Here is a 19,039-nt window from a genome sequence, read left to right as displayed (position 1 = left end):
GTTTAATGAGCACTTACAATGTATGGTGCTCATGACCTCTTACCTCATTTTCGCTCAACAAGAGTGATGCACGGTAAGGGTAACTGCTCTCTGTTTCAGAGATAGGAAAAAAAGACCAGCCATGGCCCAGTAACTTGGCCAGACACCTGGCCAGTTAGTGGCAGATCGGATTAAACTCCACTGTCTGACCCTAACTCCCCTGCCTCCTCGGTTAGGACCCAGGCAGGTGGAGCTGCACTCATGCACCAGTATTCCAGATTTTAAGTTATTGTCGAGAGACCCCCTTAATTCCAGTGTTTGTTCGGAAGCCTGTTCTCTGAAACTTCGCGTTTGTTTTTCATGCATGCGTCTGACTTCCTTCAATTTCTCTGCAAATTTCCACCAAATAAAACCATATGCACTTCCATAGCAACACTGCAACACAAACATGGTGTAATCTTTGTCCACTGCAGTACACAGCTTGAAAGGTTTAAAAGAAAGAAAGAAAGAAAACCCAAAAAACCAAAAAAACCCCCCAAAACAAAAACGACATCTGTATACAGTTGAACCGAATCCCATGGTAACAAATACAAACATACACTTGGTTCTTTTCTTTAAATGTTTTCTCTTTCCTTTTTAATAGTTTTAGAACAGAACCTGGGTTGCAACACTTGTGACTAAGCAGGGCCCCCATCCGGTGACCGATGAGCCATCGGGGCGGCGCGGGCCTCCTGCGGGACAACGGCTACTGCCCTCCGCGCGAGCGCCAGTCCCCGCCCAGGAGCTCCCGCCGCTGGCGCTAGAGCACGCGGGGACCCCGGGGCCGCGCGCCTGGCCTCGTGGAACCCAGAGCGGCGCTGGCCACCACGCCGGGTCGGGTTCCCGCGGGAGGCCGGGCGCGACCCACCCCGCAGGACGGCGCGTGGCTGTGGGGAAGGGGGGGTGCTGCTGGCCCCTCCCCGCCCTCCCGCTGCCGCGCGGTCAGCCCGTCCCTGCCATCCCCGCGCGCTCCCTCCGCACGCCCAGGCGCAGTGCCCGCCGCGGCCCGTTTCATCCTCCGCACCAGCCTCCCGCGGCGGGATTAGCCACATTTTGTACCAACGAAGGCCTCCACCCTCCGGGAAGACAGCCACTGGCCCAAGGTGACACGGCTGGAAAGGAAGAGTGGAGGGACTTGAATCCAGGACTTTTTTTTCCCTTTTACTCTACTTCGCGTGGCCCCTGGCGGCTAGGGTGCGGGGGAACCTATCTGTAGCCCCGTGCGACCTGTGCGGTGACTCCCCGGTTGCGCCTCCAGGGGACCGGCTGGGTTTGGAGGCATCGGCTGCCGTGATGCAGGTAAAGGCGGGTTTGTCTGTCTGCGGTCCCTGCTTTCCCCTCTGCTTCTCTCTCCTCCCCGGAGCCCAGGCTTTTTAAGCGCTTCCTCTGTCCTGACAAATGCAGATGCCTCAGAGATGAAGACATCTCAAGCAACTAGTCAGTTGGGGTTGTGCGGTGACCGGCTCCTGTTCCTATAGGAAGGTCCAGCACTCACTAGCTGAAGGGGGAAGGAGTTCACCAGGTAAATGCCATTCTCCGGGCTGCACATTCGCGAACCCGAGAAACTTCTTATGACCAGGTGCTAAAACCTGAAGAAGATGTTCCTTGGCTGCTTCCTCACTGGGCTTGTGCTGAGGTACCCGATGATCTACTGAGGTGGCAGGTAGGAGGTTGAGGGACAGCCAAGTGGTGATAACAAGAAAGCCTGCCACTTCTGGAATACTTCGGAGGTGCCAGGCGCTCTGAGAAGCTCTTCAGAAGATTTCATCCTCACAAACCCAGGAGGCAGTATGATTCTTCTGCTTTAACCCATGAGAGATCCAAAGCTTTCAGAGGTATCTGTCCTGTCCAAGATCCTGCGGTGGCAGAGCCGGGTTCTGCCCAGGGCTGCAGATTCCAGAGCCTGTGACTTCCCCATAGAAGGGGATGGGGACCGCTCATCGGAGACACACAAATAAGGGTGCACAGGGAGACCACATTATTCCTCAGACTCAGGCGAATTTGAACCAGCTTTAAGATATGGGGTGGGGGCGGGGGGACGGAGACATCCCTGCTTCTTGGCCAAATCCAAAGAGGAGATCCAGGGTTTCAGTCAGGAAGGCTCTTTTTTTAATCAATTGTTTTTTGTTTTCAGAACTAAGGTGAAAATGACCCAGTGAGGAAGGAAAATGAGCAAGGCCTGCCCTGGTCACATAATTAAAACATATATGCTGGCCAAAGGTACATCACTCCCCTACCCCTCCCTTCAGTGAGAGAAAGGCCCTTTCTGAACCGGAGGCCTATTAAAGCATTCCACTGGAGAATTCTCTGACCCTTCTGAAGGGACACTGTGAGAACCTTGTTCCTTAGAATGCAGTCACACAAAGGGTTTTGTGCAAATACCGAGCCATGATTCTATAAATGCAAAGAAGCATTAGGGATGGTATGTGAACAAAAGCTGGACAGAGGATGCACGCCCAGATGCTGAAGTTGGCCAGGTTGCAATCTGAATGATCTAATGTTTTCTGGCTCCTTCTTGCTTTGCTTTTCCAATTTGGTTTGAATATTTGCATTACTGTATTATTTTCCCTGTACAATTGCTGTTGTCTGTACACAATTAGGTCATTTTCCTAGTTGGGTGAGGAGACGCTTCAGACGTGAGATGAGCTACAGCTGGTAGCTGGTTCTCTCCTGGGATGTGCGTTTAGATCCCCATCTTGTTGATCCCAAAGACTCTACCTGCACCCAAGATCTGAAAGTTTTAATGTAGGTCATTCAACCAAGTGGAAAGAACCACAGCATCCCTTTGTAATGGTGGGTAAGCACATCTTGTTTCTATAACTTTCGGGTTGATCTGCTGATCTAATTATGCTGTTCCTTGGGCCAAACCTAACCCTGTATCGTAATGCTCCAGACAAAAGGAAGGGCTGTTTCCTGGCGGCCTGTGGCTTCTTAGGTCGGTGGAAGTCTGCTAAAGTAGACCCTGAGCAAGGGAGAAGGAAAGGGAAGTACCACGGTGAAGAGGAAGGGCAAGCTGCCCACAGACGCGAACCCAGAAATGCACGTAGATGTTCAAGCCAGTACAAGAGGTTGAACTTTGACCTAGGACTTTGAAGAGGGAGAGAAAGGGGATCCCAGAGGAATGGAGGCTTATTTCGCAGATGAAAGCTGATTTGGGCCATGTTCACAAAGTGCTCTGCAATCCCTCACCGGTGTAAAATCTCACTGATACACATGCCTCTAATCCAGCTTTCTCACCTCTCTGGAATTTGTGGCCCGTTGGGCAAAGCCAGTGCTACCTTTTATGTGTGTGCTACCTTTAAAATAAGGTGGGGCCAAACAAATGGAAAGGACAGGCTGTGATTAAAGTCACCGGGGAAGCCCCCTGACTCTTAAAAGTGCTTTGTAATCAGACATGACCACACTTAGCTCATCGAGTGCTGCATTCTGGCAGGACCGTCTTTCTGGCTCAACCTTCTCATGGTTCCTGCTTGCTTCCTCTCCCCATTCCTGAGATCTGAATCTATGACGCTGAACTTGTTTCTCCTCTCTCCTTTCCTTTTTATCCAAATAATTCATTCATCATTTGTTTACTAGATATTTGATCACCTATGTCACATCTGTTCTAGATGCTGGAGTTACAACCAGTGAATAAGGAGTCTCTGCTCTCACAGAGCTCAGTCTAAAGAGGAACACTGACCACAAAGTGTGATAGGCATCATGTGAAGGGAAGCCCACTTCAAGAATTTAGCAGTGACTGAATCAGGAGGCAGCTAAGACTCAAAGAGATGGTTCTCACAGATGGCTGATGACAAGATTGGAGCTAGAGAGACCATTCAGGAATCGAAGCCTGGCCTCCTGCCACCACTTCCTTCCTAAGGCTATCTAGAGTGCCATAGTCAGTCTTTTTTGGTCTTTTTCATCCAGTTACACAGAGTTCACACAGCCTTCTCCCAAGACTATGCTATTCCCACCTCAGTAAAACTTTCATTTGTCACTAAAGCCAAATATGTGCCCTACCTCCGAGAACTGATGTGCTGATAAACTGAGCTGATAGATGTAAAAGTGCTTTGAGAACTGCACTGCAATACAATTCTAAGTACTAAAGCTACTATCAAAGTAACATTTAGTTTCATCGACAAATCAGCCAAGGGATTAACCACTAGTCAATACCAGGCTCTGTGGGAGTGAAGCTGTCGAAGCTGTCTTCATGGATATAGTACGGCTCCATCCCTAAAGGAATTTATGACAAGTTGATGGTACAAAGGGAAAGAGAAAACAAAGTAGGCATTTATGGAGTGCTTGTCATGTTGTTTTCCTTACAGTATCTCAACTAATCCTCACAGTCGTCTAGGATATAGGCATTATTTTCTTCCAGGATGGAAGGCCCTCCCCCAATCCCTGTCTGTTCAAGCACAATACAGCATAGTAGCTAAAAGCCCTGGATCAGGACTCAAACTGCTTGAATTCATATCCAGGCACTGCCAATTGCTTTCTATATGATGGGGAACATTACTCAAATTCTCTATGCTTCAGCTGTAAAATTGAGATGCTAAGAATAGTACCTACCTTATGCTTTCTTGTAAGGATATTGTGACCATACATGTTAAGTACTTGCCACAGTGCTTGGTCCAGAGTAAGCATGAGACCAAAGGTAGGTATTATTATTATTATCCAGCTCCAACACCTTTTTATCTGCAAAACCTTCCCAGATCCCCCATTAGAATTGTTTACCCCTACATCCTAACATCACTGTGGGCATGTCTCTAAGCATATTTTTAAGTGTACCTGGTTATTAGTGTCTAATACAGAAAAACCAATAAAAATGTTGATGGTTGGATAAATGGATGTTTCTGTCTTCCAAAACTATATCACATGTTCATAGAAGGCAGAGTATTGTGTTTCTAGCTCTAAGACAGAACATCTGGATGTCCTAGATAAAATATAACAAATATACTTTTAAATGCATAGTCAAACTCTCATGCAAATTAGGGAAATCCTCATCACACACGTGTGTATGCACATGGACTGGGATTCAAAATGGTAAATTGCCACTGAGCTCTGCTGCTTTGGGAAGCCTGTCTATCCCAGTGACTTTGAGGCTTGGTTTTAGGGGCATTATGGGAGACACGAGACCAGGCTTAGTGCCCTCAAAAGATGGAGAGTTGGAACAGAGAATTCTGCATAAAAGTGAGACTCACAAAAGGATACATACTAAATGAAAGAATAGACTAGAAAAAAAGCCTACCTATCTGCAATGAAGAGAAATGAGAAACTTTGTCTGTCTTAGCCTGGACTCATAAGATGTTAAAACACAATCTTTTCCTCACACAAGTGTAGGATTTGAAATTTATACTATCTACATTGTCTGGGAAACTTCAGCTGTAAATTAGTTTAAATTGGCCCTAGGTTGGTAGCATACCAGGGCACCTGGAAGAAGCAGCTCCTTTGTGGAAGGACATTCCACAAGCTTCATAGGAGTCTAACAGATAATGTCCCAGTGAACATAAGATCACAATTAAAATGATAACCACGCTAGGAAACACACAAGCTACCCTGAGTGAAAACCAGTAGAAACCACAATGAACAGAATTAGACATTATATAACAGTTCTTGTATACCAAATATCAATTGTTTAAAATGTTTAAAGCAAAAGAAAGGGGAAACAAAAACATGAAAAAAGAATAAACAGAATCTAAAAAGACCAGGAAGAATTGAGAAAAAAGCCAAATACTACTTCTGAAAATAGTTAGGATAATTATTAAAATTAGAAACAGGAAGCAAGTACAATAGATACAGATAAAGAGAGAATTAGAGAACTGGAAGATAAATCTGAAGCCATTACTGAAGCAAAAAAGGGGAAGGCAAAGAAATGGGAAACAAGATGTTAAAGAGGTCAGGAAGAAAAAAAATAGAAACGTGAGAAAGGCAGTATTTAGAGAAAAGGGGCTAAAATATTTCCAGAATTAAGGGAAAGAAGTAGGCTTGTTTAATCTTTGAATCTATTTTTTTAGAAGATTTATTTATTTATTTGAGAGAGTGAGAATGAGAGAGAAAGAGAGAGAGCACATGAGAGTGGGGAGGGTTAGAGGGAGAAGCAGGCCCCTCGCCGAGCAGGGAGCCCAATGTGGGACTCGATCCCAGGACTCCAGGATCATGACCTGAGCTGAAGGCATCTTTGAATCTAAAGCATCTGGCAAAGTGCCTGGTACATAGTTGATGCCCAATAAATGTTTGTTAAGTTGAACTAACACATGTGCTATAGCATTTGCTTGTCCATTACTTCATACACCTATTTATTTAAAAAATTCACCAGAGATACAGTTGTGAATGAAATAGACAAAATCCTTGTCTTTATTGACCTTGTGTTCTGGATGAAGAAGGCAAATAATAAACAAGTGAACAAACTAATACTCAAGATCCTTTTTGATTATAAGAAGTGATATGAAGAAGTAAAAGGGTTATTTAGTAGATATATCTGGACGAGGATTTCATTGAAGAAGTGAGACCTCAATGATAAAAAGTCAAGTGAAAGAACACATCCTAAGCAAAGAATATAGCAAGTACAAGGGCACTGAATGAGAAATAATGTGGCATTTTCAAGGAAGAGAAAGAAGCCAGTGTGTCTGGAGTTCCATGAGTGACATGGAGAGTGATATGAGATGTGATCTGAGAGGTGGGCAGGAGAAATGGGATTTTTTTTTTTTTTTTTCCTGAGAGCAGTAGGAAGTCATTGGAAGATTTTAAGTGTAGGAAGCAGTGTGCTCTGTTACCTTGGCCACTGTGTGGTGTGGGAATGGACTGTAGTGGGAAAAGAATGGAAGCAAGGAGCCTCATTGGTGATTTCAGTTGTCCAGGCATGAGATGACAGAAACTCAGACCAGGATGATTGCTGTGCATATGGAGAAAATTGTTTGGATTTAGCTATTTTTTGATGTAAAAGGTGAAGGAAAGAAAAGGAGGAATCATGCATAATTCCTATTTTTTGATTGAGCAATTAGGTGAAGGGTAGTGCCATTTTCCAAGATGGAGAAGAGTTCTACTCTTCTCTAACACTTGGGTGGGGGTGAGGTGGGAACATGAAGCAGGAGTTCTGTTTTGGGCATGTTAAGCTTGAGAAGCTTATCAGACATCTAAGTAAACAGCTGTATATAAGAATATGGAGGAGCTCAGGAAAATGAGCCCCAAGTGAAGGAACGGTCATATATTAAGATGTAGGTTTCCTTCAAGATCTTCTTAATAGTGTAGGCTTGGACAGGGGTACACATAGGAGACTGACCACTTCCAGCTGCAGACCCTGTGGGAATAGTCAATGTAGCTCCAGAGTTCAGAAGACTCTGCCTGCTCAGTGTCCAACCCAGAGGGGAGCCTGGAGTCTTCCAGCCCCATCTAAACTCATTGCTTTTGGTAGTGGCTGTAGTTTTAAGCCAGTGTGCAGTCTGAAAGATGCCAAAAGACTGAGTACAGAAACGGTGTGGTGACAATCCTAAGCGGCTCTGGTGTGAGGAAGGGTGGAGAAATCATCAGATAATCTGGCTCCCACCCACTCCCACCCACCAGCTCAGAGCATTGTATCTAAGAGATCCAAGGGAGTAGAGTCAAGAATATGACGCATCAGGAGGTACAAAGAAAAAGGAGATCCCAGCATGAGGTAATGACTGTAAAGTGCCATAGCCCATTACACAAGCGAAAGTGAAACCTCTGAGGAACAAATAAACAAAGGGTATCATATTGATATAAAAATACAAGAAGCTCACTCTGTGGTTGCTGACACACATCACTGTGGAAACAAAACCATGTCCAAAGTGGCTATGGTTAAACTTGGAACCACATGACAGGAGGTTTAGGAAGTTCCAAAATAACCAAGAATAACTTGAACAAAGTAGCATTCTTCCCCAGGCTTATGGTTTTGAGAGAAGGGATGAGCATTCCTCTGGAGAGGAGGGGCAGAAATTCAAGGGGTCAAAGTGACTCAGGGTTCATTTGAAAGAAGGAAACTACTGCAGCCTTGGAAAAGGCCCATCAGTTGACTGACACTAGTCAGGATTCACTCTCAAGTCCATGAGACTATAGTAGAATGCTTTCCTTCTCAGCACTGCCCCCCCCCCACATATGTATATGTATATATCCATTCTTACTTAGAAATTTGTCTTTTTTTATTGCTCAGGAAAACCAAGACTATCACTTTAATTCTGTACCTGATCATGTCCACCTTTACCTCGGCCACTAGGAAACTCAGAACCAAATGAAGTACATAAAACTAGGTAAGCATGTAGCCTGTGTGGCAACTTCATTGTTGCCTTAATCTTGTTTTTATATTCTTATTTTTCTCTCATTCACCATTTTCTGATTTAAAAACAAAAACAAAAACAGCGTATTTGACCTACAATGTGTTTTGGAATAAAGTAGAATACAAATAAATAAACTTTCTGTCCAAACAAGGCAGCATGAAAAGCAGGCACCTGGTGGTAGTATGCCATCCCAGTGAGCCAAAGAGGTTCTAATTACTGTCTGTTAGACACTCACGTCAGAATCATTAAGTTCATTAGATAGACAGGAATCTTGCTTCAGCCATAAACAAGATGACAAATTAAACGTTCATGAACAAAAGAAGGAGGTATTCAAAGTAAGAAGGGCAGAGCCAATAAAAACAATCAAATGCGCAATTCTAATTCCTGTAGGGGGTGATTTCCACCCAGCCCAGGGTAAAGCTTCCAGGAGGAGCTCCTCTGGCCTGCCTGGGTGGTTCTCTTACAGAAACTTGGCTGTGTCCTCGGTATAGCTAGTCCCTCAGCTTTCAATTACTAGGATTGACCACACTTTTGTCTAGACAAGTGGGTCAAAACCTCTGGAAAGGTTACTTGGCCTGGTTTCTGATTATTTCTTTACATTTTAATAGTTTTTATTCATTTTTTGTTCTTTTTTAAATTACCAAAGTTATTCAACTTTTTTAAATTATAAGGGTAACACAAAGGTAATAAAAATTCAAGTAATATCAAAAAAGGAAAATAAAAAATCAAACTTCCCCTTCTTTACTTCCCATTCCATTGCTTCTCCCCATTCATCAAGAGTAACCAGCAATATCTGTTCAGTATGGATACTTCTGGATCTTGTCTATGCACATTCAGACATATTTACATATGTATACATATACTCATAAAGTTTATGTATAGTTTTGTGTTTTTTTAAAGAATTTTTTATTCACATTATTCTGTCATTTGTTTTTTGCACTCATTAAAATATTGTGGATTCTACTTCTATTACATACATATCAACCACATTTTTTATAATGGTTCCTGAATGAATCATGAATCAGGAAAACTATACCATACTATATTCAGTCTATTAAGGAACATTTACATTGTTTCTAATATTTTGATAGTACAAGTTAATGTCACAATGAACATTCTTATACTTGTATCTTTTTGCTGTTTTTCTTTCTAAGGAGAACTGCTGGATCAAGAGTATGCATGTGTTAAATTTTGATAGACACTGCCAAACTGCCTTCCAGGAAGATTGACCAATTTGCACTTCTACCAACTATGAAAGAGTACCCTTTGTTCACATTCTCATCAACAATGGAGAGTGCCAGTTTTTAAAATTTTGGCAGAACTGATTGACAAGAACACAGTACTTATTTTAATTTGTCTTTGGCCAGTAGTAAGGCTGATCATCATTTTTAGTCCTTTTTACTATGGCTACAATGAAAGACAAAGTTGAAGGTGTGGTTTTGGTTTCTTTTTGATACAGATGACCATCAAAACAGTGATATTTTGAGCTATTGATCCCTACGAAGATCCACATGTGAATGTTACACATTTCCATGTCAGGAAAGTCAATCATAATTGAACTCCTAAGGTCAAATTGTAACTGGTGTTTATTCTTGGATTCATTTAATGGCTTTGGTCCAAAGTATTAAAAGATGTCAGAACTGTATTCTGATAATGTTCTCTTGTACCACCATTATCACACTAACAGTTATATGTAACAGAAACAACTCTGATCAAATTATGGAAAAAGAAACATATTAGACAACTATTGGGATCCCACTATTGAGTTAATTAATGGATGACTGGGTCCCAGGAACACCACAGTGATCTCAGAGCAGGCATGGTATGGCTAGAAGGTCACCTCCAAACAGCAAATGTTTTAAGTTTCTAGATCTCTGTGCTCAAGCCTAATTCTCTTTTTTCTTTCTCCTTTCCTTTCCTTTTCTTTTTCTCTTTCTTTCTCTTTCTTTCTTTCTTTCTTTTTCTCTTTCTTTCTTTCTCTTTCTTTCTTTCTTTCTTTTTCTTTCTTTTTTTCTCTTTCTTTTTCTTTCTCTTTCTTTCTTTCTCTCTCTCTCTCTTTCTTTCTTTCATCTTTTTCTTTTCTTTTCTTTTTTTTCTTTCTTTCCCTCCCTTCCTCCCTTCCTGCCTTCCTTCCTTCCCTTTCGAGAGAGCGTGTGAGCAAGGGAAGGGGCAGAGGGAGAGAGAGAATCTCAAGCAGGGCTCTATGCTCAGCACGGAGCCTGATGTGGGGCTCGATCTTATGACCCCAAGATCATAATCTGAGCCAAAATCAAGAGTCAGATGCTTAACTGACTGAGCCACCCAGGCACCCTCCCCCAAGAGTCTAATTCTAGGAAGAAAACATTTTATTGGTTTAACTTGGGCCTCAAGGGAGGACAGACTCTTAATTACAGTCCCCATGGATGACAGACTGAATCCAACAGGAAAGAGATCCTTCTTCAAAAGGAAATGAAGTACCCTTAGGAAGTGAAATGGATGCTCCTTAGCTAAAAAACAAACAAAACTATCCCCTACACTCAACTTTATAATCGCCATTTCTTCTCTTCCCCTCATAAACCTGCCCAGTCCCCACAGTCATACAGATAATCTGACAGACAGCATGCTCCTCACATCCAAAAGGGGAGCTTATGCGGCAGAAAAATGGAGACCATCCTATTCGTTACATTTTGTGCAATGCTTGTTCAAGAACCTTCCACTTTTCCAGCCCTGGGATTAAAATATTTAAGTCTTAGAATAAGAACAATAATCCTGAGTTGTTTTTTTTTTTTAAGATTTTATTTATTTATTTGTCAGAGAAAGAGAGAAAGAGCACAAGCAGGGGTAGTGGCAGGCAGAGGAAGAAGCAGGCTCCCTGCAGGGAACTCGATGCAGGGCTGGATCCCAGGACCCTGGGATCATGACCTGAGCTGAAGGCAGATGCTTAACCAAGCCAACCAGGCCTCCCCTGAGAGGTTTTAATATTGGTCTTCACTCATTCTCCCTTCTCCTTGGTTATCCTTAAATGCACAGAAATTGTTTATTCATTTATTCATCCATGCAACCACTATTTATAGAGAGCAACCTTCTGCTAGACATTGTTGTAGGTTCTGAGGGAACAGCAATGAAATAGAAAGACATGGTCTCTGTCTTGGTAATAGATAGGCTGGAAAGAGTAAGCAAGGTTGGAATTTGGACTTTGGATTTTATCTGAAAAGCAACAGAAAGTTACTCAAAGGTTTTGGGCAGGCAAGAAACATGATCAGATTATACTTTAGATAACACCATTCTAAACGGACAGACAGACAGAGTGGACTCCAAGGGTCAAGAACAGAAGCCAAGAGACCAGACAGAGGATCAATGAGGTAGCTAGAAAAGATGGTAGCCTGGACTAGTTTGGTGGCCAAAGAATACAGAGATATGCACAGAATGAAGAGATATTTAGGAGGTAGAATGAACAGGATTAGATGATTAAAATGTTATAGGTAAGAGACAAATATAACTGGTATTTCTGGTATGAGCAACTGGATGACTGGTGATGACAATGGGTAGCCCAGGAGGAGCTGGTTAGAGGCAGGTGGAGAAAAGGATAAATTAGCTGTGGGTCACACTGAGTACATGTGATTCGCATTTCAAGTTAGGTGTCTGGTCTAAGTTCAGTAGAGATATTCAGAATATGGAGTTATCAAGGGACATGAAGCCAAGGAGTTAGAAGACTCTACCCAAGGAGAAGGTGTAAATTGAACACAGAGGGTCACCAACATTGGACTCATAGTTTAAAGAAGAAACCCTAGAGTATTCTGCCTCAAGAATTATAACTTCTGTATCCTGTGGAAGTCCACATCAAGTCTTCTCCATCGCAGTTTATTCTATAGACTGTAACAACAGCCAGCTCCTTCATCTCAGATTAATGACTTAGGCAACAGTCCTGGTGGATCCACCATTTGCTTCAGCTTGGAGAAAGATTCCCAACTAGTTCTGTTCTGTTCCATCTTGTTTGCAGAAAGAGGTGTTCCTCATCATGCCCATATTCTCACACAAATTGTCCAGGTAGGTCCCCCACCTTTGGTTCAAGCCATTGGACCCCGGGCTATACAGGCTATGGATTGGTGGTGAGGTGAGCCCAGCCCTGACTAAGGCCCTGCCTTCTACTCTGTTCTTTTGTCCTCATGGCAGATTTGAGGATGGCATTTCCTCCACACAATGTGGTCCCAGTTGCCTCTCTCCCTCACTTCAGTGCTAGGTTAGCCAGTCACTGGATATGGAAAAACTGTGCATTTGCTAGATCCTTTGGGTCTTTGTTTCTGTTTCTGTCTGAGGTACCAAAAAGAGAGATGAAGAGAAAAGAAATACACAGGAAGCACATTAGTAGGCTGAGCTAGGACTGTGCTACACTTTCAGATGACAGCTTCCCTACAAACAGATGATTCAGGGATCAAGCTGGAGTTCTTAATATTGCCAGGAGAGACCCAGAAGGCTGGGAATAGGGCGAAAGATCAGACACCTAAGTTGTTGAAAACCACACAGAGTTTTGGTAAATATATGCACAATTTAAAAAACTTTTTTGCGGGGCGCCTGGGTGGCTCAGTCGTTGGGCGTCTGCCTTCGGCTTGGGTCATGATCCCAGGGTCCTGGGATCGAGCCCTGCATCAGGCTCCCTGCTCAGCAGGAAGCCTGCTTCCTCCTCTCCCGCCCCCCCTGCTTGTGTTCCCTCTCTCACTGTGTCTCTCTCTGTCAAATAAATAAATCTTTAAAACAAATTTTTTTTTGCAAAAATATAGGTGTCTCCAGTTTAGCCCTCCCTGCTAATCCAAGGAATTGCTTGAGCCTCGTGGCCTAGTCCATAATCCTGGCTCTGACTGAGGCTGCCCATGAAGGCCTCAGTGAATTCCTCTTGGAGCCTCCAGACTTCCTTGGCTGGTAACTTGTTCCTCTTGGGACAGTTTTGCCTGAGTTGAACGGCCTGGCCCCCAGCTGTGTGCCGGCCCTCTCTCCGGTAAGAGGAAACGCTTTCAGTTTAGTCCATTAACACAAACATTCAAAAGCAAACATTCAAAAGCCACAGCTCATGTTCATATAAATAAAACAGGATTGAGGAAAGCTGCACCCCAAGAAACCAAAGGGGCATTTAAAAAACTGCCCTTGCCTTCCAAGTAGGCAAGCCGGCAGCAAAGCCACAGCGATCCCAAAGGCTTGTGTGCCTGGTAGAGCTGGGTGGTGGAGGCCACAGACCTTTGAAGAGGAAATGCCATCCCCGGGACAGGCAGGCAGCCAGCCCCTGAGTCCTCAAAGTACCAGAGAGGAGCAGAAAGCAGTGAAGGAGAAGGGGGAGAGCAGTGAGGAAGTGAACAAGGGGAGGAGGGAACAGAGCAAATAAATGGGGAGACTCTTCCCAACTAGGGTCCCCACACCCAGACCAAAGAGTCACTAGACAGAGCAATTCACTGTGCCCCTGAGACCAAGCCTGGGCATTGAGAGTCCTGGGCAGCGGGCACAGCCCAGGGTGACTAAGGCTTTGAGGAGGGGAGTGTGTCGCAGCTGAGGGGTGGAGAGGGGTGGTGGTGTCTGGGCTGAGAGATGCCTTCTCTTTGAACGCTTCAGAGGAAATTAACTTTATAAGGTGCCTCCCTGTCTCCTAGAGTTATTAAAAGAAAGGAGGGAGCAAAGAAGAAATGGAAAAACGGTAATACCTCAGGAAGGGCTATGTGATCCTAAGAGAAGGAAATGAGAGGAAGATTAAGTGACAAATGTGCAACTTACCCTCAGGGAGGAAGAACTCTGAATGTGACTTTGTGCAAATGGAAAAGAAACACAACAACCAATGTGGCAAAGGGCAAAATGTGCCCACGCGTGCCCGCGCACGCACGCGCACACACACACCTCCAGCTTTGAATATCTAGAGATAAATGACTAAATGCTGTAAGACTCCAAGAGTCTGTCAGTAATCCTGTCTCAAGAAGGCAGCACTGAATGCTAAAGGAATGGCAGCGAGTGGGGGAGTTGGTGTAAATCATGGGGTCACCAGAAGGTATAAATCTGGGAACCTTTGCAAGTCTTAACAGTGGGGCTAGTAGATGGATAGCTAGGCACTGACTGCTCTTTTGTTGAAGAAAAAAAAAAAAACCCACTACATCTAAAAACTCTTAAAAAAAACCCCAAAAAACCAAGGAAGCCAACTGAAGCCATCTATTTCACAAGGTAGGAAGCCAGGTGTTTTCCTGCGTGTTAAAAAACCAGGATTTAAATTTTTAAAACCCTCCTGCCTGACAATAATCCTCAGATCAGATGAAGCTACCCTCGCCCAACTCTGGTAAGCCCTGCCAGTGTTTGAAAGCACAATCCTTAGAAGCCTGTGCCTGCCCAGACACATGCATCCAGTAACTTCTTAGATTCAAAACTGCGTTCAGGTAGAATGGCAAATCCCAGGTTGAAAAAAAAAAAAATTGGGAGAGAAACAACCCATCTATCGCTTCTTCTCTGTCTCTGCACTCCTAAGTCCTTTAGTCCCTCAAAGTCACTTAGGATGGCAAGTCTAGAAGGACTTTGATGCCTCTAGAGGTGACACTCAGGGTGAGTGGCCTCCTCATGCAGGAGATACCCCTGGGCCTTCCAGATTGCACTGTGTTTAGCCCACTGGTGAAGGAAACAACTCTAGGTGGTTTCTGCTGGCTCCTTCATCAAAGCGGCTCCTTGAACCTCTCAAAGCTCCACTCCTTCCAACATGGAAGCCCTAAGAGGGTTAGGAATTGTCTTCACCAAATTAACAGAGTATCCTGATTGATGTACTTTAGGACAGAAACTAACCAAAGCAAAGTCTACAAGGTCATGATGGATAGCTCCATTCTTTATGGGCTAATTTTTATTTTCAATTTTTCTTATTATTTTGTGTATCAATAGATTTAGAAACAATTATAGCCAGGGTATACTGAATGTTTACCATGTGCCAGATGCTATATATATATCTTGTATAATTCTTATAAGCCTGAAATGGGTACCATATTGTTTCCTTGGTTAACTGAGGCTCAAAGAGGCTATATAGCTTGTGAGAGGTTATACAACTAGTAAATCATAGAGTCATAGTTTGAACTCAGTTCTATTTAATACCCCAACCAGTTCCTTTAATCAGTATACTAGACTGGCTCCAGGGGCAAAGATAGTTTTATTTCTGTAGCAGGGAGAAACCAGTAAGAAATTCCATGGTGAGACCTTTGACTAGTATAACTCAATGTACTGCCTCTGATATTGAACAGCAAGGACATTGGGTAGGCAAGGCTAGGATACTGTATTCAAAAAGTCGAATAATCTAAATACCTTTTTATTGCTCATTAATCTATGTTAAATCCATTAATGTTTTCAGTCTACATAAATCTCTTGGATACTAAGTTCTATAACTTTATCATTTTATTCATTCACTATATTTTTGTCTCCTGAAACTACTTTTGTTAAGTTTCAAGGGAAGCCCTCATGCTCTAGTATTCCCAGATTTATTTAAAATATTTTATTTATTTGAGAGTGAGCGAGCGAGAGAGGTAGTGAGAGTGAGAGCGCACAAGCAAGGGTGAGGGGCAGAGGGAGAGGAAGAAGCAGACTCCCCACTGAGCAGGGAGCCTAACATGGGGCTCAGTCCTAGGACCCTGGGATCATGACCTGAGCCGAAGGCAGATGCTCAATGGACTGAGCCACCCAGGCGCCCTAGTATTCCCAGATTTAATAAAATTGCTGATAGAATCAAGATAAAAAAAAAATCTCAAAAGACTGGAATGAAAAGGAGTAAGAAAAAATTATAAATCATGAACTGTGGTTCCATCAGTCAGCCTGTTGACTACGGAATGATGGTTAAAAAAGAAGATGGACACTGTCACTCAGTGGTCAGCCACAGGATGTGGTAATCTCAGGCTGCCTGAAGAGAAACATGAGGTCCAGGACAAAGGGTAGGATTACTCTGGTTTAGTCTTCACTGCATGTATAGTAAGTCATGTTCTAGACACAGGTTTAATAACAACAAAGACATTTGAGTGTTAAACAAGAATGATGAGAAAATGAGAGTGATTCAAAACCACATTCCATGAGTGTGAGTGTATGTACGTGTATGTGTCGTGTTGAGGAAGAAGTGGAGGGGGGCAGAGTAACTGACATGAACATTTGAAGGTGGGGAGTGGATTCAGAGGGAAGAACTGGAACCAAATGGAAAGAAATTGCAAAGGGCTGATTTTGGTGCAGTGTAAGGGAGAATTTTCTAACTCTCAGAACTGCTAAAATAGAATGTGCCACCTCAAATGGTGATAAGCTTCCCATCTGTGGGGGTATTCAAATTGAGGCTGAATGACCATTTGTGAGAGATGCTGTTGAGGGAATTCTGACATTGGAGGTGGGTGAGGGTGCGGAAGTGACTCCATGATCTTCAGGATCCCTCCCAGTTATCAGATGCCACACTTAGTATCTCTCACCATCTGGGCAATCCCTAAAAAAGCTATTAATCTCTCAAAGCTTCAATTTCCCCTTTAGTAAAAGCATTACACAAAACCTGTGAAATCACAAGTTTGATGTGAAAGTGCTAGTTATATTTTACTAGGATTCATCACAATAATTATATTTATGAAAATAAAAAATATTCATGAATCACCTAAAAATCACCTTGCTTACCTCCTGAGGCACCTTGGAAGGCCCTGGACTAGCTGATCTCTATGATCCTTTTGGGTGTCAGATGCCAAGATTCTATGGTTCTGCAGACTTGACGTTGGAGGTGATCAGAGAGGAGAGCTGTTTGGAAAAGATGACAAGACCACTAACAGGAGGTGCTCATTTAAACTTCCTCACATTCTCTCTATCATCACTTGGGAAACTGTTACTGCTGCAGTTGCGAATGAGAGTAAAGGACGCATGCCAGAAGGACTGCAGAATGACAGGAAAATGTTACTAGGATCACCTCTCAACTCCACTTCTAGTTTGATTCTCAGGCTCGCTTCCCCTATGTCACCATATATGGGTACGCATCCCCATGTAAGTTAGCCCAATGAGGAAGAGAGACGGAGTTCTAGCATTCTTAGTGAAAATCCAGAGGCTCACTCTGGTATGGATTGACATGCCCACTCCTGAACCAAATTACTTCGGCTGAGAGGGTGGAATGGGGAGAGGGGTATCAATCTCAGCCAAACCATACAGCTGAGAATGAGGAGAAGTAGCTCTCAAAGGAAATATGGAGTATTAGATAGGACTAAGCAATGTTGGATAGTCCAAGCTCTGGCCACCTAACATCATCCCACAGCTTCCAAACATACAGGCCACATTCCCTTCCCAAAGGGAGATAATATAAAAGCTCATCCAGTTGCTAAAGCTAGATCCAAGTCCAATATTTAAGTCAATGTGCAAATCATGTCAAGTAACTCTTCATGGTTCAGTGATCTGTGGGTAAATAGTAAGTTTAACCACACCCTATATATAATAGGAAAGAGAAAACAGAACTGCAATAAAAATTTCAAATAGCAGAGGGGAGAATGTGAAACATCCGGTGGCCATCAGTCCTCACACATATTACAATCTTTTTGGGCAGAGATGGCAAAGACTCCCTATCTTGCAGTGAAGTGAAGGTCTGGGGTTGCCTCAAGTTCACTCTCCAAGAGGATCTCCCTTGTCCAACCTCTTTAAAGGACCATACAGCTTTAGCAGCCACTGCTGGTTGGTTTAACACTAGAGTGTATGAGTGGTGGGGGATGGGGCTCTGAGGACTGATTTAGGGGTTGGGCAATCATTTTGGTCATTGGGGATTTCTCTGTGATATAAATCCCTCATGACTTTTTTTTTTTTAAGGATTTTATGTATTTGAGAGAGAGTGAGCAAGAGAGAGAGAGAGAGAGAGAAAGAGAGAACGAGTGGGGGAGGAGCAGAGGGAGCAGCCGACTCCCTGCAGAGCAGGGAGCCGGATGTGGGACTGGATCCCAGGCCCCTGGGATCATGACCCGAGCCGAAGGCAGACGCTTAACTGACTGAGCCACCCAGGCAACCCCCTCATGACTTTAGTTGGCTCCCATCTGTGTGTTTTTGGTTGTGATGTTTAACTTTATGTGTCAACTTGACTGGGCCAGGTAGTGCCCAGATATTTGGGCAAACATTATTCTAGATGTTTTTGTGATGATATTTTGGATGAGATTAACATTTAAATTAGAAGACTGAGGAAAGTAGATTGCTCTCCCAAATGTAGGTGGGTCGCAGCCAATCAAATGAAGGCCTGAAAAGAACAAAAAGGCTGACCCTTCCCAGAGTAAGAATTCCTCTTCCTGACCACCTTTGAACTAGGACATTCCTTCAGACTTGAACTGAAACATTAGCTCTCCTGGGTTCCTAGCTTGCTGTCTCACCTTGCAGATCTAGAATTGTCAGACTCTAAAATCACATGAGCCAATTCCATATAATAAATCTATTTCGAACTGGAGGGTATTATGCTGAGTGAAATAAGTCAATCAGAGAAAGACAATTATCATATGGTTTCACTCATTTGTGGAACATAAGAAACAGGGCAGAGGACTGTAGGGAAGGGAGGGAAAACAGAATGGGAAGTCATCAGAGAGGGAGAAAACCCATGAGAGACTCTTAACTATGGAAACAAACTGAGGATTGCTCGAGGGGAAGTGGATGGGATGATGGGATAATTGGATGATGGGCATGAAGGAGAGCACGTGACGTGATGACCAATGGGTGCTATATACAACTGATAAATTACTGAACACTACACCTGAAATTAATGATGTACCATAAGTTGGCTAACTGAATTTAAATAA

The 19,039-nt window shown here is 43.4% G+C and overlaps 1 long non-coding RNA gene across 2 annotated transcripts; it reads left to right on the top strand.

Moving 5' to 3' along the window:
* The first annotated feature begins 715 nt into the window (after positions 1 to 715).
* LOC112824336 (uncharacterized) lies at positions 716 to 8,850 on the top strand. 2 transcript variants are annotated; one of them, XR_003208392.2, is made up of 5 exons: positions 716 to 1,317; positions 1,423 to 1,540; positions 2,153 to 2,238; positions 2,619 to 2,811; positions 8,165 to 8,850. It is a non-coding gene; the product is annotated as an uncharacterized lncRNA (long non-coding RNA). The 2 variants fall into 2 exon arrangements; XR_003208393.2 differs by lacking the exons at positions 1,423 to 1,540; positions 2,153 to 2,238 and having other exon boundaries at positions 737 to 1,317; positions 8,165 to 8,323.
* The last annotated feature ends 10,189 nt before the right edge of the window (positions 8,851 to 19,039 follow it).

The sequence above is a fragment of the Callorhinus ursinus genome, unplaced genomic scaffold, assembly GCF_003265705.2.
Source record: "Callorhinus ursinus isolate GAN/ISIS: 27379988/994484 unplaced genomic scaffold, GSC_fseal_2.0 scaffold9, whole genome shotgun sequence".
Classification (NCBI taxonomy): Eukaryota; Metazoa; Chordata; class Mammalia; order Carnivora; family Otariidae; genus Callorhinus; species Callorhinus ursinus.
Note: the sequence above shows the minus strand (reverse complement) of the source record. Positions and strands in the feature narration are given on the sequence as shown.